This window comes from Gossypium hirsutum, chromosome A07 (assembly GCF_007990345.1).
Source record: "Gossypium hirsutum isolate 1008001.06 chromosome A07, Gossypium_hirsutum_v2.1, whole genome shotgun sequence".
Lineage (NCBI taxonomy): Eukaryota > Viridiplantae > Streptophyta > Magnoliopsida > Malvales > Malvaceae > Gossypium > Gossypium hirsutum.
In genome coordinates, this window is record NC_053430.1 from 46,289,582 (window position 1) to 46,313,534 (window position 23,953).

General features: G+C 39.2%; 1 non-coding gene across 1 annotated transcript; it reads left to right on the forward strand.

Annotated features, from left to right (window-relative positions):
- The first annotated feature begins 1,819 nt into the window (after positions 1-1,819).
- Positions 1,820-1,926, forward strand: LOC121204122 (small nucleolar RNA R71). Its single transcript, XR_005899050.1, has one exon. It is a non-coding gene; the product is annotated as a small nucleolar RNA R71 (small nucleolar RNA).
- Positions 1,927-23,953: the final 22,027 nt, after the last annotated feature.

Sequence of the window (23,953 nt, forward strand, 5' to 3'; positions counted from 1 at the left end):
CCGTAAGAGGGATTTTCTCATTCAGTGTGGTAGTGACAATGTGGGGATCTGCGGCATCTAGTAAGACTTTATCACCAACCTTAAGTTGATTAGGAAAGGTATCAGGCTTGTTTTGGCGTAGTTTCAGTTTATCATGTGTTCTTGATTTATGTGCTCGCCATTCATCTAGCTCCTCTATCCGTAGCCTTCGTTATTCATGAATGTGTCCTCTATCATTTCTGGAACATGGCTCGTGAACTTCTTTGAAGCTTAATTTCTGCAAATTCATATTGTTAGTTTTAGTAGATTGGTGTGGACTATTACCTTTAATGTTCGATGTGATGCCAGAATTACGAGCTTGAAGGGTGATAGTTTCATCTCCCACACGAAGTGTAAGTTCACCTGTGCCAACATCGATAATTGTTTTAGCAGTTGCTAGAAAGGGCCTTCCTAAAATCAAAGGGGTGTTATTATCCTCCTCTATGTCTAGAATAACGAAATCAATGGGGAATATGAACTTATCTACTTTCACGAGTACATCTTCAATAATACCCTAGGGAATCTTATAGTTTTATCTGCCAATTAAATGCTCATCCTAGTTTGTTTAGGTTTCCCAAGACCTAGTTGCTTAAACATTTTGTAAGGCAAAATGTTAATACCAGCCCCTAAATCAGCTAATGCATGACTTATATCTAAACTACCAATTAAACAAGGAATTGTAAAACTCCCTAGATCTTTCAATTTGTGGGGTAGCTTATTCTGTAGAATAGCTGAGCAGACTGCATTTAACTCCACATGCGATACTTCGTCCAAATTTCACTTATTTACTAAAAGTTATTTTAAAAATTTCATTGCATTTGGCATCTACGACAAAGCTTCAATAAACGGTAAGTTAATATGTAATTTTTTCAAAAGTGTGAGGAATTTACTGAATTGCTTGTCTGAGCGGTCTTTTCTCATCACGTTAGGGTATGGGACACGAAGTTTATATTCATCATTCACCGTTTTGTTATGACATACCTCACTTTTACCTTTGCTCACCACAGTTCCTTGCATCAATTCTGGCTCAGGTGCCATGAATCCTTCCTTATCTTGAGTACTAATTGCGTTCAGGTGTTCCCTTGGGTTAGGTTCAGTATTACTTGGTAAGCTACCTTGTGGTCGTTCGGAGATTAGTTTGGATAGCTGGCCTATTTAAGTTTCGAGTCCTCGGATCGATGCTTGTTGATTTTTAAGTGCCGTCTTAGTATTTTGGAAACGGGTTTCTAACATTGATATGAATTTTGAGAGCATCTCTTCAAGGTTCGGTTTCTTCTCTTGTTGATAAGGCGACTGTTGAAAACCCTGAGGATTTTGTGGCTTTTGATTTCCTTGACCACCCCAGGAGAAATTTGGGTGGTTCCTCCAACCTGCATTATAAGTATTACTGTATAGGTTATTTTGAGATCTAAAGTTATTGTTACCCATATAGTTGACTTGTTCCTCTTCAGTTGTGGGATTGAAGGATTGATATTCTGTATGCACACCTCCTCCGGTTGAGTCACACCTCATTATTGGATGTATCTACGTAGAACCAAGTAAACCATCAATCTTTTTATTGAGAAGTTCTACCTGATTTGACAGTATAGTAACTGAGTCGACGTTATAAATGCCGGCTGTGTTTTTTGGCTTAGTCCTCATGACTTGCCACTGATAGTTATTCAGCGACATTTCTTCAATGAATTCATAAGCCTCTTCAGGTGTTTTGTTGTTGATGGTTCCGCTAGCAGCTGCGTCAACCATTTGCTGGGTCGAGGGATTCAGACTATTGTGGAATGTTTGTACTTGTAGCCAAAGCGGTAAACCATGGTGAGGGCACCTTCTCACTAAGTCCTTATATCTCTCCCATGCATCGTAAAGTGTTTCTAAATCCATCTACGCAAAAAAAGAGATATCATTACGTAATTTAGCCATTTTAGCCGGCGAAAAATATTTTAGTAAAAATTTATCGGTCATTTGTTCCCAAGTAGTAATTGACCCTCGTGGTAACGATTTCAACCACTGTTTAGCTTTGTTTCTCAATGAAAAGGAAATAACCGAAGACGAATGGTATCATCAGAAATGCCATTGATTTTAAATGTATTGCAAAATTTTAGAAAATTTGCTAAGTGAGCGTTGGGATCTTCATCCTGTAAACCATCAAACTGAACAAAATGCTGTATCATCTGAATAATGTTAGGTTTTAATTCAAAAGTATTTGCAGCTATGGCAAGTCTAACTATGCTAGATTCAGTTCCTGTTAGAGAAGGTTTAGCATAATCATACATAGTATGTGGAGCAGGATTTTGATTAGCCGCAATTGCAGGAGGTAGCTGATTGCCTTGGTTTTCAGCCATCTTGTCAGTTGGAGGTTGACTATCGTCTTCTTGCTCGTTCTCTATGTATCTTAAGCTGTGCCTTATTTCTCTTTGGTTTCTACGAACTGTGTGATCTATTTCTTCGTCAAAAAGTAATGGTCCCGATCGGTTTCCTCTAGCCTTAAACTATAAAAACCTGCTAAGAGAAAGAAAAAGTCAATTAATAAATAATACTAAAATTAAATTAAATTTCAAGAAAAATAATTAATGGCTAAAGTAATAAAAATTGAGTGTTCCTAATATTTCAGTTCCCCGGCAATCGCATGATTCGTAACAAGTAATAAATATTATAATGAAGATCAACCTAGACTAACTATTATCACAATGAAAAGGCAAACTCACCTGTCGAACAATAGTATAGTAATGGCAAGACCGGGATATCGTACCCAAGGGAACCATGTAATATCCTGAATTAGGGCTTAACGTAATAGTGGTTTCATGACCACAAATCCGAGATAGAAATAATTATTTTGATGATTATGATATGATTGCATGATTGTGTGAAAATTTCGTGATGAAATTCTATGCCTAAAGTGCTTAAATTGAAAGTAGGGACTAAATCGAATAAGTTGCAAAACTTGCATTCTAGAAGTTTTTAGTATGAAATTGTTTTGGAATATTAATGAGGAGGTCTTAAATAGCAATTTGACCAATTTTAAGTTCATGGACAAAATTAGGACATGGAAGGAATTTTTGGAAAGTTTAGTAGTAAGGGTATTTTGGTCATTTAGTTATTAAAATGAATTAAAAACAAAATTAAAAGCCAATTTTTGTCCATCTTCTTCATTAGGACAAAATTTCAAGGGTTCTCCATAGCTAGGGTTTGTTTCAAGCTTCCAAGCTCCATAGTAAGTGATTCTAAGCCCCGTTTTTAATGTTCTTTACGTTTTTGGAATCTCGGTAGCTCGATTAAGCTTATGTTAGCAATAATTCAACCTAGGGTTTATATTTGGAAAAATACCCATAGGTGAAATTTGTGTATTTTGATGTTTTATGATAGAATATGAGGTTTTAAATTATGTTAGACAACTTGTGCTACTCGGTTTTGAGTGAAAACGAGTAAGAGGGCTTAATCGGCAAAAATACCTAATAGTCACAAGTATATGTTAGAGAGAGAATTTGATGTTGCCATAGAAGGGAAAAGTGATCAGCATGTTATAAAACATAAGAATAAGGAATAAAGTTTAATTCCCAAGCCTAGGGGCAAAAGTGTAATTATGCAAAAGTTTAGGGGCAAAAGTGTAATTTTTTTTAAAGTTCATATTAAATGCTGTTTTGATAAATGTATGTATTAAATAAGATTAATTTGGTATTATAGATCAAGAAAAACGAGATTCAAGTCGTGATCGAGGAAAAGAAAATATTGTGGACTAAATTGCAAAATCTTTATATTTTGGTACCAAGGTAAGTTCATGTGTAAATAATGTAGCATAAATGTTATTTTTAAGTTATTAATGTTAATTATATGATATGCTGATTTTTAATCGTGAAATATTATGCTTTGTGGTTAATGTTGAGTAATATGCAAATTATGTTTACTACTTGATAAATATGAATTGCTACCGAGTATCGATTCTGATATTCCATGGAAGACGACAAATGTGAGATCGAAGGAAAAATCCCGTTTGAACCTTAGGAATAGATTAGGATACAAGTGACATGTCACTAGGATGGTTGAACATCCGAACTCGTTGAGTTGAGTCCGAGTTCACCTATGGATGCGAATGTCTGAACTCGTTGAGTTGAGTCCGAGTTCGTGAGATGTAACTAGGCATCTGAACTCGTTGAGTTGAGTTCGAGTTCACTTATGGATACGAATGCCCGAGCTCGTTGAGTTGAGTCTGAGTTCACTTAGGGGCGGGTTACATGATTTCTTGATTACATATGAGGCACTTATGTGCAAATTATCCATGTATCCGAGTTGTATTCCGATGTGTTCAACGGGTGAAATTTCTAGTGAAATGGAAGAACACTTAAGATGCAAGTGACGTTTTGGTAAGTGTTGTGAAATGGACACTTTGGACAGGTATGTTCTTAACCCTCGGGTTGAAAATAGATACAACAACGATAAGGTGGTAAGATGATGAATGATGTTTAGAAATGTGATATATGTTTTGGTGATACCATGCTAAAGTTGTTTGGTATATTTGTATTGTTATGTTACTTGTTATTTACATATGAACTTACTAAGCATTTATGCTTACTCCTTCCTTTTCATTCACTGTAGTTTTGAACAAGCCGGCTCAGGAATCGGGACAGGTCGAAAGTTCGATCACACTATCCAAAGGACTTTTATCTTGGTAAATGGCTTGTACAACTACTTAAGTATGGCATGTATAAAAATATACCTATTTTGTGTAAATAATTTTATGATATGGCCATGTTTAGTTGAGAAAATGTTTGATATTGATAAGTCATGGTGATGGCTAATTTAGATCATGTTTGATATTATGGAAGTTTAATAGGTTATCTAGTTCATAAAAATTCATGGAAAGATGAAACTTGCCTTAAAACAGAATATTGCTGCAGCAATGACATGAATTTGAAAAATCACTAAAAATAGTATAAATGGAACTAAATAATATGTAAGTTATGAAATTTAAGCTTAATGAGTCTATTTTCATGTGGATTGAACAAAATAGGCATATAAATTATATTTTATGAGATATTTAAACTTTTGTGAAACAGGGCTAGAGTGATTTCTGGATCCCCTGTTCTGACTTTAAAAATTCATAATAAATTTTAAAAAAATAATTAGAAGTTTTTATTTATATTTTCAGATTCCTTATTGAGTCTAGTTTTAATAAAAACAAACCTTATAGTCATTGAAATTCTGTATAGAGAGATATCTGATTCGTAATACACATATGTCAGAGCAGTCGAACCCTGAAACAGGGGAGACTTTAACTAATAAACTGTACTAATTGGCCCAACCAAAAATTCTAGAAAACAATTAGTAAATAGATATATGAGTCTAGATTTATGGAAAATTTACGGATCTTGATTTCGAGTTTCATAACTCGAGATATGATTTTTCTTGTAACTGTGATGCGAGTAGCTAGAAAGCTGTGAATGTAGAAACAAATGATTTGAAGTTCTTAAATTAATAAATTATGTTCGGTAACCCCTCAAGCTCGACTCCGGTGATGGTCTCGGGCGTGGGGGCGTTACAAACCAAAAGTACTAATAATAACTATCTTTTTATTATTTAACCTAGAAATAAAGAGGGGTTGTTTATTAAACTAATCAACTAAACTAATTAACTAATTAAACTAAAGTGAAGAGAAAATTTGGAAAAAGACTTGCAGAAAAGTAATTGATAAAGACGACACCCAAGGAGGAATCCACCTAGATTTCACTTGTTATCTGACTCTGAACCAGACGATTTATTCAGTTGACTTGATCTGTGAGACTCCCTAACCTATATTATAATCTCTTTCGAGACTAATAATGTCTAACCCTCAGTTGAATTAATCAAAATCTCTTTCTTAATTAAAACCCCTAGGGAAACAGTAAATCGATCTATGGACTCCCATATTTGGTTTCACCTTAATCTAGCAAAATTTCATAACCCTATTTCTAGTGTTCGATCAACTCCGCTTAATTATGCCAAATCTACCCTTAGGCAGCGACTTTTTCTCCTTTGCATAAGCACATCAAATCATGAATCAATACCAGTAATATTAACCCAAGCATTAAGAACACATGATTAAGAACAAATCAAGTATTTATCATACAGTTCAGATAATAATAACAAGATCCATCATAGGTTTCGACCCCCTTAGGTATCTAAGGGGTTTAGTTCATAATAAAATAAGAGTACATCTCAAAAGTATGAAAATAACAAACCATAAAGAAAACTCTAAAACCCCCGAAGGAATTCTGAGAGAGATCTTCAGTCTTGGAGTAGCTCCGGCTTTTGGGATGGATCGTCTGGCTTCCTTCAAGTAATTCCCGGCGTGTGGTTCTGTACTCCAGAAAAGTTCTAGAGGAGAGGCCCCCTCTCTAAGTCATACGTAGGGTGTTTATATAGGCTTTGGATTAGCTTTCTTCCTCCATAAGTACCCTTTTCCGTGTAAATTACAACTCATTGAAAAAAGGGACATGCTTGTGTGCCACGGCCATGTGACATGATTGCCAGGCTGTGTTCGATCTGTTAAATTGCACACGGCCGTGTGGGTCAATGGCCAGGCCGTGTGAATCGTGAAAGCCTTGGTCGACACCCTCGAAAGACACGGACGTGTGAGCTGCTCGTGTGGCAAGGCTTAGGCCGTATCATCTTCTCGATTTGGTCTGTTTTGTCTCTTTTTTGCTCATTTTTGGCTCCTTTTGACTCTTGGTGCTCTCCTAAGTACAAAACATGAAATACCCAGATTAAGAGCACCAAAATCCACAAATCTAGTAATAAACATCCATAAATATGCTAAGTATTTGGGGTAAAAATATGTATAATTTGGCGTTTATCACTATAGTTATGAAAATGGCTTGTCTAGGCTTAATGAGTAAGAAAACGTGATAAAAATCATTTTACGAGCCTAGGGGAAATTTATTAATTATGGCAAAGTATAGGGGCAAAATCAAAAATTTTTCCAAAATGTGTCATTAGACTAATTTGATTAGTATATTGTTTTAATAAGTTAAATGTGATGTTATAGATGATGAAAAACGAGATTCAGGCTTAGAACAAGGAAAAAAACGATAAATTGATGTTTAGGCCTCTTTTACCTATTTGGTGTCAAGGTAAGTTGTATGAAAATAATGCAACGTGTTGTTATTATTATATGTCTAATGTTCAAAAATTGCATGAAATGTATATGTACATGTATTTTTTTTTATGAAATAGATTCATGATGTCTCGATGATATTCGATAAAGTTTCGCTATAAGATTCCATGTAAGAACATGTCTTGGACATGGCATTGGCATCGATGTGTGTGAATCCATGTAAGACCATATCTGGTATATGGCATTGGCATCTTACTATGTGTACGAATTTCCCCAAGTATCCTTTAGTACTCCAAGTAGTTCAACGAGAAATTCAAAGATTATAACAAAGCTGTGATAAGGAATGATTATGTCATGAAGTAGTATAGGTATGTACGTAAAACTCGTGAGAAATGATTCGGTCTATAATGCACCTTTGGTAAGGATGCAAATAAGTCATGTTTATGAGAATGATTGTGTAATGACCTTATTGTTATGGGTCTATGTTAATGATGTATATAGTAATTGGTGAATACTAGGAAAATGGAATGATTTGGAATAAGTCTTTGATACTTGATGACATTGAGATTATGGGTCCATGCTTATGATGCATAGCTATGTGTTCTTACCATGATAGATGATATGATGTTGTATTAATTTGGTGAACAATAATTGTGAATGAGCAAATTAGCATGGACAGTTTTGGGCTACTGCAGTGGTGTAAATTTGAAAATACACCAAAAATAGCAAAAAGTGAATTAGAGGCTGAATAAAATATGGAGTTAAAAATTATTGAGTCTAGTTTCTTATAAAAGAAACCGTGTAAGTAAAAGAATTTTCTATAATGAGATATTTGAAGCTGTGTGAGATAGAGTCAGAATGACTTCAAAATCCCCTATTTTGATTTGAGAAAATCATTATAAATTGTACAAAAATAGTTATGGGATATAATTTATATTTTTAGAATCCTTAATGAGTCTCTTTTTAATATAAATAGACGAAAACATTATTTGAGTTTTGTGCTATGAGATAACTGAACTTTAGTGCAGAAGGGTCAGAACTATCAGAAAGTAAATCAGGTGTAAATTTGAGGAATAAACTGTACTATTTGGCTAAATCAAAAATTTTGGAAATTTTACGGTAGAAAGGTACATGGGTCTAGTTTTAAGGAAAATTAACAGAACTTAATTTGGAGTTTTGTATCTCCAGATATAAATATTTATCGACTATTGTACAATAAGACAACTTATTACGAACTTGAGAATATGTTGGGAACATTGATAAAAGCATGTTAATGAGTTGCTTATTATTTTCATATGAACTTACTAAGCGTAAAGCTTACGCCCCTTTCTTTCCCATGTTCTCTAGTGTTGTCAGGTTATCTCAAGTTGGAGTTGGTCGGAGATATTATCACACAGTCAAGCTATCGTTATTGGTGTAAGTGATTTCAAGTACTTTGAGTCTATGGCATGTATAAGAGTTTAAATATTTGAGTATGCGATATTGCTTTAGCCAAATGTATTGGCTTATTTTGATTATGGGGTTGGTACACCTATTTATTTATGAAGAGTCTTTAATGGCTTAGTATGAATGGTATGTGGATGATATCATGAATGCTTAGTGATGAAAATCAGGTTTGATGACATGTTGATAGCTATAGCATTAATGTGGTAAAGATGAAGGTAAAATCTATGATATTGGTTGCATGTGAAATTTCCATGGTCATGACATGTTAGGAATGTTTAAGTGCCTAATTTTCCATGTTGTATGTTATTGTATAAGTATACGTGCATGTGTTGTGAGGGTGATAAAATGGCTTGGAAAATAGCCTTGTATTTGTCCACACGGGTAGACACATGGGCGTGTGTCTAGGCTATGTGTGACACACGGTGTAACGACCCAAATTTTGGGCCTAGATGAATTGGGCTTTGGGCTTTGGGTCTCATAAAATTTTTAAGTGATCAAGAAAATGACAAATGACATGTTGGCTTTAAGGAACTTGGAGTGTCTAGGTATGTTGGAGAAGTTCTGGGTTCGAGTTTTGTGGTGGAGGAATTTTAATTTAATTATTAAAAGAACCAGGGTTGGGAGTAGTTGGGCTTTTAAATAAAAATAGGGGAAAATGGCATCAAAAAGCCTTGTGGTGAAGTGGCTAAATGACGCCACTTAGGGTGTAGGGAGGTGGCGTTAGTGGCTAGCAAGGAGATCCAAGGTTAGAATCCTAGCTTAGTATTTTTAGGAGTTTAATTTTGGGACTTGTAGAAGGTTGAAAGTGTGGTGAAGATGGACTCTAAGGGGAGTGTTCAGAAGAGAAAATTTAGGTAATAGATTGGGGAGTTATTAGGAAGAAAATCGAGAATATGAGAAGGGGGAAGTGATGGAGTCGAAATGGGAATTTAGCCATGAGAAATTCGGCTATAGGGGCTATAAATAGGTGCCGAATACAAGGTTGCCAGGCTAATGCCGAAATCTTCGTCACCCTGTTACCGGAAACCCTTTTCTCTTCAAGATCCAAAAAGCCAAAAACTTTTTCTTCTTTGTTTCTCTCATTGTGTCGATTTTCTATTCTTCTTCTACTCAGGTTTTTGATTCATTTTTTTTAGTCTAGCCGACTTCTTCTTTCTTGAAGCTGAATAACTCTCTTTTGCCATACAAACCGCAAGGGCAGAAACTTTCTTGGCCGAATACTCTTGGTGCTGCCAGTACCTTTTTTAATCGGTCAAGCCTAGTGTAAGTGCTTTGTTCTCATAATCGGTTTTTGCTAATTATCAAGTATACAGTCCCTCACTTCTTCTAATTGATTTTGGGTAGGAGTAGGTAATAAATATCAGTCCTTGGATCTCTGCTGATTTGCTCCTCAGGTGAGAGACTTTGGTTAGTGCTCTTGATCTTGGTTGGCCGAATGATCATAGTTAAGGTAAGGGGACTTGTGTTGGATATGAGCCACCTATTATTCTGGTTTTAATAAGTAAGATTAATACAGATCTAAGGAGTACGTGATCAAGGAAAAGCTATTAGGGATTGGTGTTCAAGGTAAGGTTAAGGTGAGGTTTCAGTTTTAGTAAAGATATGTATTAGGCATGCAATTAATTGAAGGGTGATATCGTTACAGGTTCGTGACTAAAGGAATCGCAGCACATTTGCTTACCAGGTGTGTACATACACTACACACACAAGTAGATCGAAAAAAGCTGAAATGCCGAAATACCGAAAAGTCAAAATGTCAAAAAATCGAATGTTTGGCTACAGTAGTCTTACGAGCGCGTGAACACTCGTGAGGGGGAGACCAATAGGTTTCATGAGACCCACGGGCGATTTCGTGGACTTGGGTTGTGTTTGGCCATACCGGCCAGAATGGGCTAAATGGCTCAATGGGCTGTTGGGCCCATAATAGGAAAAAACTGAAAATTGATGCTATGTGATATGAATTTGTCTGTGAGCATAAATATGAATGCGACTGGGCCTAACAGGCATATAAATGTGATTTGGGCCTAATGGGCCATATACAAGTGGTTTAGGCCTAATAGGTTATATGAATATGATTGGGCTTAATGAGCTAGATACAGGTATGTGGATTTTTTGGGCGTTGTAATGGGTTTTGGGCCTAGCAGACGATAACTACATAAGACTTAATTAATATATTGCGACCGTGGATAAGTTAAAGGGTTAAGGTGTGGCAACAAGTATATGCATGTCTAGGACTGGATCTAGGGAGAGTTTGGTACTTAAGCGGTCTTAATGACCCATCTCCTCTTCTCTGGAATCCTACCTGGTGCATAGTATTTGTTCATCTTAGCTCACGGGACTTGTTAACGGGTCAAGGTAAGTGAAAACCATAATTAAGGGAAAATTACCGAAATGTCCCTAAGGGTGAAAATGATCAAAATACCCCTAGGTGTTGAATGTACGTTTTATGGATGTGACATGCATATATATGATGTTCTGCTTAGCTGCATATGGGGTGGGAACTATGGAACGGAGGAAGTATATGAGGATCGCATGGTTGCTTGACAATCGTGGATCTGCCGATGGCTTTTCAAGCCCAATATGTAAATGAATGTAGTTCCGCAACCGGGCTACCATTGGACTGTGGGCTGGGTAGATTGATATTTATATCCCCACATGGTGTAACGGGGGACGGAGCTGGTGTGTAGCGGATGGATAATTTGGATGGGGTTGCATTGCATGTTTGATGATTTCTTTTTGAATGCTTGTTTTTCGTCGAGGGTTGTACACACTTAGTTTACGAAAACACCCCCCTCTTTTATTTTATTTCCAGGTGATGCTCAGTAGAAGGTTCGATGTTTGAAGGGACTCTGGGTGGCCAGCTAGCAAGACAACTTGGACTTGTTTCTCTTTTAAAAGCATATAAGTTCTTTATTTTATTAAGTACTCTTCAGACCGGAATTTAATAAGGCTTCCTTTTGTTATTATTTGGATTATTATTTTATGCGTTGTAATTACGAAAAGTTGAACATGGTTTCTCTAAACCTTAGTTTTTTTTATATACTTCGTTTCCGCAACTAAATTTTAAAATGACATGTTTTCATAAAATCATATGCTTCAAACAAGTGATGTTAAGGAAATTTTTTTTAAGTTAATTAAGGTTTCTTTTATTTTAAGAAGGGTTTTTAATGAAAACAAGGTTTTCGCTAAAACACTTCAATGTAACATGCCGAATACAACCATAACGTCTGGGCTGGGTTTGGAGTGTTACATTTAGTGGTATTAGAGCCCAGGTTACAAAACACGGGCTGTGAAGTGGGCCTTATTACATGATTTCTTTTTGTGTTTAAAAAAAATTACAATGATTTGGGAAAGGGGAAGTCTTACTAAGCAGCACACCAAGTCTCCGATGTCGAACCAAGTAAGTACATTTATTTTTAAATTTGTTAAAATTGTTATACATTAGATAGTTAGAGGGCTACTTTAGATGATTTTGTTAGAATGGAACTGAAGCCCGTAGGACCTTGAAACTGTAGAGGATTTTTGAAAACAATATTCTCTTTAAATACTTTCATAAAACATCGGGTTAATTATTAAAACTAACTAAAACTTCATAAAATTTTTAATCCAAAAAATATGTGGATCGACGATGAGTGCTAGAAGAGGTGTGAGAGGCAGCAGAAGTGTTAGGGCTGAATCGTCAGCATCGGGCCATATGCCCAATGTTGGAGTAGAAGAGGCTCCGGCCTCACCTGTGGGTGGGAATAGATCGTATGATCGGGCTGCGGGAGAAGATGCATTGTCGCAAGAAATGCTGAGAATTTTGGAAAGGGTCACTGGGCCCAATAATTGCACTGGAAATCGGAGGTCCATTCCGGAGCGACTTCGATCGAACGGGGCTGAGGTCTTTAAGGGCGTTGCTGGTGTGGCTCCTAACTGGCTGAATATTGGTTGGAGGCTATGAAAAGAATAATGGAGGACTTGGACTGTTCACTAGAGCAAAAGCTAAAAGGAGTAGTGTCATTGCTTAGGGAAGAAGCCTATCAGTTGTGGTTGACAGTGAAAGAGGGCACCCAATCGGAGCGGGTCACTTGGGAGTTTTTCAAAGCTGCATTCCAAGGGAAGTATGTGGGTGCAAGCTATGTGGACGCAAGAAGGAAGGAGTTCCTAAACTTGACCCAAGGAAACAAATTAGTGGCGAAGTATGAAGCGGAGTTTTTACAACTTAGTATGTATGCAAGAGTAATGGTGGCAACAGACTATGAGCGTTGCATTAGGTTTGAGTATGGACTTAGAGATAGCCTTAGGGTACTGATAGCTCCACAAAGGGAGCGAGTTTTCTCAGAGTTGGTGGAGAAAGCAAAGATAGCGGAGGAGGTGAAGCGCACGGAGCTCCTAAATCGATAGAAAGAAAGGGGTAAGAATAAAAGGGAGGCTGAGGCTCCTAGTGTTGCACAGTTGCCTAGGGTTAGGGCCAGAGTTAATGGGCCAGATAGAGCAAGGCCCCTTGCTGTTAATCTAGGGGTGCCACCTTGTGCTGATTGTGGGAGAAGCCATGGAGGCGAGTGTTGGAAGCGGATGGGAGCTTGTTTAGCTTGTGGGTCTATGGAGCATAGGATTAAGATTGCCCCCGAATGCTAGGTTGAAAGCCAGTACTGGGCCAAGGTGGTGCTCAGCCACCACGGGGTGGTCAACTACCGGCAAGGGGTCGTGGCCGAGCCAGGGGCAGTGACGACAATGGATGTGGACGTGGAGCACTAGGCGGAAATGCACACCATGCTGAGGCGAGACAGCCAGCTTTGGTTTATGCTGCCCATTGCCGAGAAGACGAAGACGCTCCAGAAGCGAATACTGGTACGTACTTTATCCATAGTGTGCAATCTATCTATTTCGGAATTAGAAATAGAGTGCGCAGCAGAAACGTAGTGGTGTAACCTAGGTGGTGCGACTATTGGGTAGTTGGAAATTTCGAGGACGAAATTTCTTTTAGGGGGTAGAGTTGTAACGCCGCAAAATTTGGGCCTAGATGAATTTGGCTTTGGGCTTTGGGTCTCATAAAATTTTTAAGTGAGCAAGAAAATGACAAATGACATGTTGGCTTTAAGGGTTTAAGGAACTTAGAGTGTCTAGGTATGTTGGAGAAGTTCTGGGTTCGAGTTTTATGGTGGAGGAATTTTAATTTAATTATTAAAAGAACCAGGGTTAGGAATAGTTGGGCTTTTAAATAAAAATAGGGGAAAATGGCATAAAAAAGCCTTATGGTGAAATGGCTAAGTGACACCATTTAGGGTGTAGGGAGGTGGCATTAGTGTCCAAGGTTCGAATCCTAGCTTAGTATTTTTAGGAGTTTAATTTTGGGCCTTCTAGAAGGTTGGAAGTGGGGTGAAGATGGACTCTAAGGGGAGTGTTCAGAAGAGAAAATTTAGGAAATAAATTGGGGAGTTATCAGGGAGAAAAATGAGGAGATGAGAAGGGGGAAGTGATGGAGCCCAAATGGGAATTTAGCCATGAGAAATTCGGCTATAGGGGCTATAAATAGGAGCTGAATGCAAGGTTGCTAGGATAATGCCGAAATCTTTGTCACCTTGTTACCGAAAACCCTTTTCTTTTCGAGATCCAAAAAGCCGAAAACCCTTGCTTCTTTCTTTCTCTTCTTGTGCCGATTTTCTATTCTTCTTCTACCTAGGTTTTTGATCCATTTTTTTTAGTCTAGCCTACTTCTTCTTTCTTAAAGCTAAATAACTCTCTTTTTCCATACAAATCGCAAGGGCAGAAACTTTCTTGGCCGAATACTCTTGGTGCTGCCAGTACGCTTTCTAATCAGTCAAGCCTAGTGTAAGTGCTTTGTTCTCATAACCGATTTTTGCTAAGTATCAAGTATACAGTCACTCACTTCTTCTAATCGGTTTTGGGTAGGAATAGGTAACGAATATCAGTCCTTGGATCTCTACCTATTTGCTCCTTAGGTGAGAGACTTTGGTTAGTTCTCTTGATCTTGGTTGGCCGAATGGTCATAGTTAAGGTAAGGGGACTTGTGTTGGATACGAGTCACCTATTATTCTGGTTTTAATAAGTAAGATTAATGCAGATCTAAGGAGTACGTGATCAAGGAAAAGCTATTAGGGATTGGTGTTCAAGGTAAGGTTAATGTGAGGTTTTGGTTTTAGTAAAGATATGTATTAGGCATGCGATTAATTGAAGGGTGATATCGTTGTAGATTGGTGACTAAGGGAATCGCAGCACGCTTGCTTACCAGGTGTGTACATACACTGCACACACAAGTAGATCGGCAAAAGCTGAAATGCCAAAATGCTGAAATGCCGAAAAGCCGAAAGTTTGGCTGCGGGACACTCCTAAGGGGGAGGCTGATAGGTTTCTTAGGACCCACGGGCGATTCTGTGGACTTGGGTTGTGATTTGGCCATACGGGCCAGAATAGGCTAGATGAGTCCGATGGGTTGTTGGGCCCATAATAGGTAAAAATTGAATATTGATGCTATGTGCTAGGAATTTGTATGTGAGCATGAATATGAATGTGACTGGGCCTAACGGGCCATATAAATGTGATTTAGGCCTAATGGGCCATATACAGGTGGTTTGGGCCTAATGGGCCATATGAATATGATTGGGCTTAATGGGTCAGATACAGGTATGTGGATTTGTTAGGCGTTGTAAGGGGTTTTGGGCCTAGCATATGATAACTACATAAGACTTACTTAATATATTGTGACCGTGGACAAGTCAAAGGGTTAAGGTGTGGCAACAGGTATATGCATGTCTAGGACTAGATCTAGGGAGAACTTGGTACTTAAGCAGTCTTAATGACCCACCTCATCTTCTCTAGAATCCTACTTGGTGCATAGTATTCATTCATCTTAGCTCGCGGGACTTGTTAACGGGTCAAGATAAGTGAAAACCATAATTAAGGGAAAATTATCGAAATGCCCCTAAGGGCAAAAATGACCAAAATACCTCTAGGTGTTGAATGTACGTTTTATGGATTTGACATGCATACATATGATATTCTGCTTAGCTGCATATGGGGTGGGAACTACGGAACAGAGGAAGTATATAAGGATCGCATGGTTGCCTGACAATCATGGAACCACTGACAGCTTTTAAAGCCCAATATGTAAACAAGGTAGTTCCGCAACCAGGCTACCATTGGACTATGGGATGGATGGGTCGATATTTATATCCCCACATGGTGTGACAGGGGACGGAGCTGGTGTGTAGCAGATGGATAATTTGGATGGGGTTGCATTGCATGTTTGATGATTTCTTTTTGAATGCTTGTTTTTCATCGAGGGTTGTACACACTGAGTTTGTGAAAACTCACCCCCTCTTTTATTTTATTTTTAGGTGATGCTCAGTAGAAGGTTCGATGCTTTAAGGGACTCTGGGTGGCCAGCTAGCAAGACAACTTGGACATGTTTCTCTTTTAAAAGTATATAAGCTCTTTATTTTATTAAGTACTTTTCAGAACAGAATGTAATAAGGCTTCCTTTTTGTTATTATTTGGATTATTCTTTTATGCGTTGTAATTACGAAAAGTTGAACATGGTTTCTCTAAACCTTAGTTTTTTTTATATACTTCGTTTTCGCAACAAAATTTTAAAATGACATGTTTTCATAGAATCATATGCTTCAAACAAGTGATGTTAAGGAATTTTTTTAAGTTAATTAAGGTTTCTTTTATTTTAAGAAGGGTTTTCAATGAAAACAAGGTTTTCGCTAAAACACTTCAATGTAACACGCCGAATATAGCCATAACGTCTGGGCTGGGTTTGGAGTGTTACACACAGTCCATGTGTTTTGACTGTTTGAGGTAGGTCTAAGTGTGTTAGTGGGCCTTTAGAAGGCCCAAGAGTAAATTTAGTTTGAGGCAATTTCTGAATTTTCAATCTTAGAGAGAGAGGGTTCTGGCGTTGTGGGCTTTTAAATTAAAGATGGTAAAATAAGACACAAGAAGATCTGTGGTAAAGTGGAATGTGATGCCACATAGGTGTTTGGGAAGTAGCGTGTGGAGGTTTAGGGGGAGCCAAGGTTCAAGTTGCAAGGTAAGTTAAATAGGGTATTTAATTTTGTGAACAGGTAAGGTAGGTATTGGAACGTAGGTGGAACTCTGTTAGGAAGAGTTTGAGCTGTTCAGGGGATTTGGTAAGGGAGAGATAAGGGAGGAAATTTAGAAGCTGATGAAGAATCTTGGTGTTGGCCGAATGTTGGACTATTGAGGAGCAAGAGTCTGCCGGCCAAGGGTCTTTAGTATAGGCAAATTCGGCTAGGTCATTTAGTGTGGGGAATTTCGGCATTTGGACTTGTGGTTGCTGAATTCTTTTTGTATTCTTGGGACTGGGTTTTCTCTTTTTCTTTCTTTTGCTAGAAGCCGAAACCTACACCCTACACCTGTGCCGACTTCTCTTCTTCAAGAACCGAATCCTCTCATCTCATTCCCTCATCTTTTCACTTTTCTTTTCTTGTCGACTCTCATCTTCTTTATTCCTGTTTCCTCTCAAAACTAAGTACCGACTGCCGATTACCCTTTGGCCGAACCTAAATCTTTCATATTCCTTCTCTTCTTCTCTTCATGTATTTCCCTCACATCTAGGAGGCCGAATCTTGCTATAGCCGAACCCTTTCCCTTTTTTCTTTAAAAAGCCGAAACCTTCATACTTGTGGTGTAGGAAGCCGAATCTCTGGCTACTTGAACCTGTTTCTTCTAACTACGGTAGATCGGGATTAATATCATAGATAAGAACACTCTTTTGGGCAGAACAACGATTGGTAAGTATTCAAACAACTTTCGCTAGTTACTTATGTTTTAATGAAAAGCCGAAACCCCTTAAGGGTGGCTAACGTTGAGACTAAGGGCATTTTTGCCTCTTTTTTTTGGTTTTGTATGCGCTAGCGTGGACAAGAGGGCGTACAGTGAAGGGCTTGAAGGCTAACTCAGTTGGACATCTAGATTTAGCCCGTATTTCGACAGAAAGGTAAGAACTTTAGGGTCTAAGGCTATGTTGGCCGAATATGGTAAGGGGACTAGTACGTATTTTGTTTTTGATATGTAGGCTAACGTTTTAGTAACTCGATTGTAGGAAACTCGAGTGTGGATCTCGCCAACGCATCGTTACAGATCAGGTGTGTAAATGACACTCACTTATAGACTAGATCGGCAAAAGCCGAAAAGCTAAAATGCCGAAAAGCTGACATTTTGTAGACTTGTGAGCGTGCGAGCGCTCGTGAGATGGTTTGTTTGTTAATCCTAGTAATCTCAAGTGGTAAGATTGTAGAGCGCGCAATTTCGTGCACTACGGTATATTTGGGCTTAATCGGCCAAAAATGGGTTAATGGGCCAACAGGCCCAATTCGATAAAAACACTCGATAAGTGTTTCTGTTAATACGTTAATGGCTGTAATATGCATGGAAACCCTAAAATAGTAAATTTACTAAAATACCCCTAAGTATGACAATTACCATTATACCCTTAAGTAAGCAAAATTACCATTATACCCTTAGGGTTAATTTTGTCTGAAATGCATGATAATCGGATTCTGTATGTTGTATGCTATGGCATGTATATTTGTTGCATGGGATATGGGTTATAATGATGGTGGAAGCGTTCTGGTGGCTATGCCACAATTATCTGTTTCTGGTGGCTATGCCACAGATATCTGTTCTGGTGGCTCTGCCACAATATCTGTATCTGGTGACTCTATCACAATATCTGTTTAGGCAGCCATGTTGTAAATTCTGTGGCGTGTAGCGGATGGGTGGGTCGAGTAGTCTCCCCACATGGTGTAAGGTTGGTACGGAGGTGTATACGGATGGATATGGGTTGGGTTTTCTGCATACATGATATATCTGTTCTGTCTCTGTTATGGGCCTTTGGGCTTCATTCTGAATTCTGTATAGGGCTAAGGCCCAACTTAATCTGTTTCTATAGTTTGAACTGACATGGACTATGGTTGGGTTATTTTATACACTGAGTTTTCCAAACTCACCCCTTGTTTCCATCCATGCAAGTAATCCCCAACCATAGTGGACTTGGAGCTGTGAGGGATTCAGAGTGGCCACATGTTCTGCAAATTCAGTTTTCTTCATGTGTTTTGATCAGAAATTTTCTTTAATTGCTTTGGGTTTTAAGTTGTAATAAGGTCGCTTTCATTATTTTTAATTGTTTAAGTATGTTTTGTTAGCTTAGGCATGATATTGATTTAATTGTTGAAGTTGAATAGCTCTAGGGTGCATTTTAAAAGGGTTACTTGATTTCAAAATATCGCGATAACATGGCAAAGCTTCCGCAATGAAAATGTTCAGAAAATTAATAACCTTTTAAAATGGTTTTAAACGAATCGGTTTCCATGAACAAGCACTCGGTTAAAGTGTGGCAATGGTTGTGTGCACGTCTAGAATTGGATCCGTGGAGAGCTAGGTACTTAAGCAGTCTAATTGACTCACCTCCTCTTTTCTGGCATCCTACATGGTGCACAGCTTCTATTCACTTTAATCTATAACGAGGATATTCTTTAAACACTAAGAAAGACTTTAGCTAAAACATGTCTTTTTAGTAACGTTTCAATGTGACACACTAGATTCGGTCGTAACGTCTGGGCCGGGTTTGGGGTGTTACATTTAGTGGTATCAAAGCCAGGTTGCAACAACTCGATTGTGGAATGGGTTTTTTTTTTTAAAAAAAAGTTTTAGATTTTCTTCCTACAAATAAATGATTTCAAAGGTTGCACATCCGGTTTTCTAAAATTTGATTCTGAGTAAGTGGCACACCGAATCTCCGGCCCAAGTCTGTAAGTATCATTTTGAATTTTTCTGAATGTTTCTGAATTATCAGCTATATGCCTGTACTGAAACCTTATTATGATACTCTAGTTAGGGTGATGATGAAACTGTAGGAATTTTTGATAAGTAGACTAAAGACTACAGCTAGGCTACGATTCTGCGAAAACCAAAACTCTGAATTACTGTCTGTTCATAAAACATATGTAATAAATACTGAAATATTTAATTGATGCATAAAATTCGTAATCTGATAATACGACATGAGTACGAGAGCAGCTCGTAGAAGGGGCCGTGGACGTGGCCGAGGTAGTACACTGGTTGGATCTTCGTCTTCAGGACATATGCTGGCGGCAGATGCACCAGTACCACCGGAAACAGAAGTGGAATCTCATGATCGAGGTGCCGGGGATGATGCTTTATCTCAAACAATACTTCGTGTTCTGGAAAGGGTTGCCGGGGTAAGTACGGGTAACGAAATTCGAAGATCTATTTTTGAGCGACTCTGGGCTAATAGAGCGGAGATCTTTAGGGTTGTATTTGGTGTAGCCCCGAATGTGGCTGAATATTGGTTAGAGGCCATTGAACGAATTATGGATGGTTTATACTATTCCGTAGAGCAGAAGCTAAAGGGATCCATATCATTGCTACGGGATGAGGCTTATCAGTGGTGGCTCACTGTGAGAGATGGGACCCCAGCTGACAGGGTGACTTGGGAGCTGTTTAAGACGGCCTTCAAGGGAAAGTATGTTGGGGCAAGTTATGTGGACGCCCGCAGGAAAGAATTTCTGAATCTGGTTTAAGGGGGTAAGACAGTTGCTGAGTACGAGGCTGAGCCGGTATGCCGTTGAGATAGTCGCTACAGAGTATGAACGTAGTGTGCGCTTCGAGAATGGTCTTAGAGATGAACTTAGGGTGCTAATTGCTCCGCAGAGGGAGCGTGACTTTGTTGCTTTGGTGGAGAAAGCTAAGATAGCTGAGGAGATGAAGCGTACTGAAAGACAGAATCGTGAAAAGGATCAGACCCGTTTTCAGAGGGATTCGGGACCCTCGGGTGGTGTAAGTAGAAATGTTAAAAGAGCAAGACTAGAAAAGCCAGTTCGAGCAGTTTCGATGAATGTTGTTAGACCACAAGTTTGTGAGGACTGTGGTAAGGTACATCTGGGTGAGTGTAGGAAATGTTCTAGTGCTTGTTTTCGGTGCAGATCTATGGAGCATAAAGTCAGGGACTGTCCTCAGAAAACAGATCAGGTTCAAGTTGCAGAATGGAGGGTTGCTCAACTAGTGAGAGGTGGACCACAACCACCGAGAGGACGTGGACAAGGTAGGGGCGGTAATGGAAATGGTCGGGGTCGAGGAGCACCTGGCAGAGGGGTCAAAAATGCTGAGGCTCGACAGCCAGCGTTGGTGTATGCAGCTCGTCGTCGAGAGGAGGGTGATGTACCCTACGTCATAACTGGTACGTTTTTTATTTCTAGCATGCCATAAACTGCTTTGATAGATATTGGATCTACTCATTCGTATGTTGCATGTGCCATATCTGGTTCGTTGGATGTGTACTCTGAGGAGACTGTGAGTGGTGTATCGATACTAAATCCTTTAGGCTACTCGGTTAGGGTAGACAAACTGTATAGAGACGTGCCTTTAGAAACTCAGGGTGAAATCTTCTCTGGAGACTTGATGCAATTACCGTTCAGAGAATTCGACCTCATTCTGGGAATAGACTGGCTTGTTAAGCATAGGGCAACTCTGGACTGTGCAGCTAAGCAAATTGTGTTTAAGACCGCGGAGGGTGAGGAGGTTATGATGATAGGTGAGCGAAGGGATTATTTGTCCAATGTGGTTTCAGTTGGATTCGTAAGGGTTGTGAGGCTTATTTGGCATTTGGAAGTCAGTCGGAGACTGAGGGTCTGACGGTGGATAAAGTTAGAATCGTTAAGGAGTTCCAAGATGTTTTTCCACAGGAGCTTCTGGGATTGTCTCCAAACCGAGAAGTCGAGTTTGGAATTGACTTGTTGCCCGAAACAGCACCAGTGTCCATCGCACCATACAGGATGGCACCAAAGGAGTCAGTGGAGATGAAAGCACAGATTCAAGATTTGTTGGATAGAGGTTTTATTAGGCCGAGTGTGTCTCCGTGGGGAGCACCGGTGTTGTTTGTGAAAAAGAAGGATGGGACGATGCGGATGTGCATCGATTATCGGTAGTTGAACAAACTGACGATTAAGAATAAGTACCCTCTGCCAAGAATCGATGATCTGTTTGACCAACTTAGAGGAGCTTCGGTATTCTCCAAGATTGATCTTCGATCCGGATATCATCAGTTAAGGGTCAAGGAGGTAGATATTCATAAGACGGTATTCAAGACTCAGTATGGTTATTACAAGTTTTTGGTTATGCCATTTGGATTGACAAACGCTCCTACAGTATTCATGGATCTGATGAATCGTGTATTCCAACCATTTTTGGATCAATTTGTAGCCGTTTTTATTGACGATATTCTGGTATATTCTGAAACCGAAGAGAAGCATGTTGAGCATCTCCGTATTGTGCTGCAAGTGTTGATGGAGAATAAACTTTATGCGAAATTCAGTAAGTGTGAATTCTGGTTGAGGGAGATAACCTTCTTAGGTCATGTTGTCTTTGCTAAGGGGATCAAGGTGGACCCTCGAAAGATTGAAGCGATTCTGGAGTGGAAGCCACCTAGGTCAGTATCGAAAATTCAGAGTTTTCTAGGTTTGGCAGGGTACTACAGAAGGTTTGTGGAAGGTTTTTCTGTGTTGGCAGCACCATTGACAAAGCTTATAAGGAAAGGAGCATCATTTTTTTGGACCAAGAAGTGGCAGAAGGCTTTTGAGAAATTGAAGGAAGTTCTGACCGAGGCACCTGTATTAATTCAGCCAGAGTCTGGAAATGATTTTACCGTGTATAGTGACGCATCACATGTTGGTTAGGGCTGTGTGTTGATGCAAGAGGGTAAGGTGGTTGCTTATGCATCGCAAAAGCTTAAGCCTCACGAAGCGAACTATCCTACTCACGATTTAGAATTTGCAGCAGTAATATTTGCACTTAAGATTTGGAGACACTACTTGTACGGAGAAAGGTGTGTCATATACACGGCTCATAAGGGTTTCAAGTACTTGCTGACTCAGAAGGAGTTGAACCTTAGGCAATGGAGATGGATAGAGTTGCTTAAGGATTATGACTATTCGATTGAGTATCACCCAGGCAAGGCTAATGTGGTAGCCGATACCCTAAGCCGTAGAGTTGTATCTGATCTGAGAGCAATGTTTGCTCGTTTGAGTCTGTGTGATGATGGCAGTCTGTTGGCTAGTTGCAAGTAAGGCCAACCTGGGTGGACCAGATTAAGGAAAATCAGTTGAGGGATGAGTCTTTGGTTGCTTGATTCCAGCAAGTTAAGGAAGGGGAAACTTCTGAGTTTGGGTTGAATAGTAAAGGAGTTTTGTGTTTCTGAGGGAGAGTTTGCATTCCGAAGGACTCTGATTTAAGGCAGTCGATACTGAAAGAAGGCATGGAGGACTTTGTACTACGCATCCTGGAGGGAATAAGTTGTATCATGACTTGCGAGAATTGTATTGGTGGCCTAGGCTTAAACGAGAAGTAATGGAGTTTGTGGGGAAATGTCTGACATGCCAGCAAGTGAAAGCTGAGCACCAACTACCTTCCGGACTTTTGCAACCAGTGAAGATACCACTTTGGAAGTGGGAGAGAGTAACCATGGACTTTGTGAGTGGGCTACCCTTGACACCGATGAAGAAGGGCTTGATTTGGGTGATTCTGGATAGTTAACCAAATCTGCTCATTTCATGCCTATCCGCACTGATTATTCACTTCAGAAGTTAGCCAAATTGTACGTGGCAGAGATTGTGCAACTTCATGGAGTCCTAGTTTCAATTATTTCTGATCGGGATCCTAGTTTTACATCTCAGTTCTGGAAAAAGTTGCATGAGGCGTTGGGAACGTGATTGAACTTTAGCAAGGCTTTTCATCCTCAGACTGATGGTCAGTCAAAAAGGGTTATTCAGATTTTGGAAGACATGTTGAGGGGATGCGTTATTGACTTCCGAGGTAGTCGGGAAGATTACTTGCCATTGGCAGAGTTTGAGTATAACAACAGTTATCAGGCGAGTATCCGAATGGCACCATATGAAGCGCTGTATGGACGTAGGTATCGTACACCTAGTTGTTGGACTAAATTGGGAGAGTGACGGGTTATTGGACCGGAGTTGGTAGCAGATACTGAAGATAAAGTCAGAGTAATCAGAGATCAGTTAAAAGAAGCATCTGATAGGAAAAAATCGTATGCAGATATGAAGCATAAGGAGATTGAGTACTCAGTACGTGATATGGTCTTCTTGAAGGTTTCACCTTGGAAGAAGATATTAAGGTTTGGTAAGAAGGGCAAGTTGAGTCTGCGGTTCATTGGGCCTTATTGGGTTCTTAAGCGAGTAGGTCCTGTGGCTTACCAATTGGAATTACCTCCGGAGTTAGACAGGGTTCACGATGTTTTTCACGTCTCCATGTTAAGGCGTTATCGTTCTGACCCTACCCATGTCGTGTCGGTTGCAGAGATTGAAGTACATCCTGATTTGACTTTCGAGGAAGAGCCTGTGCAGA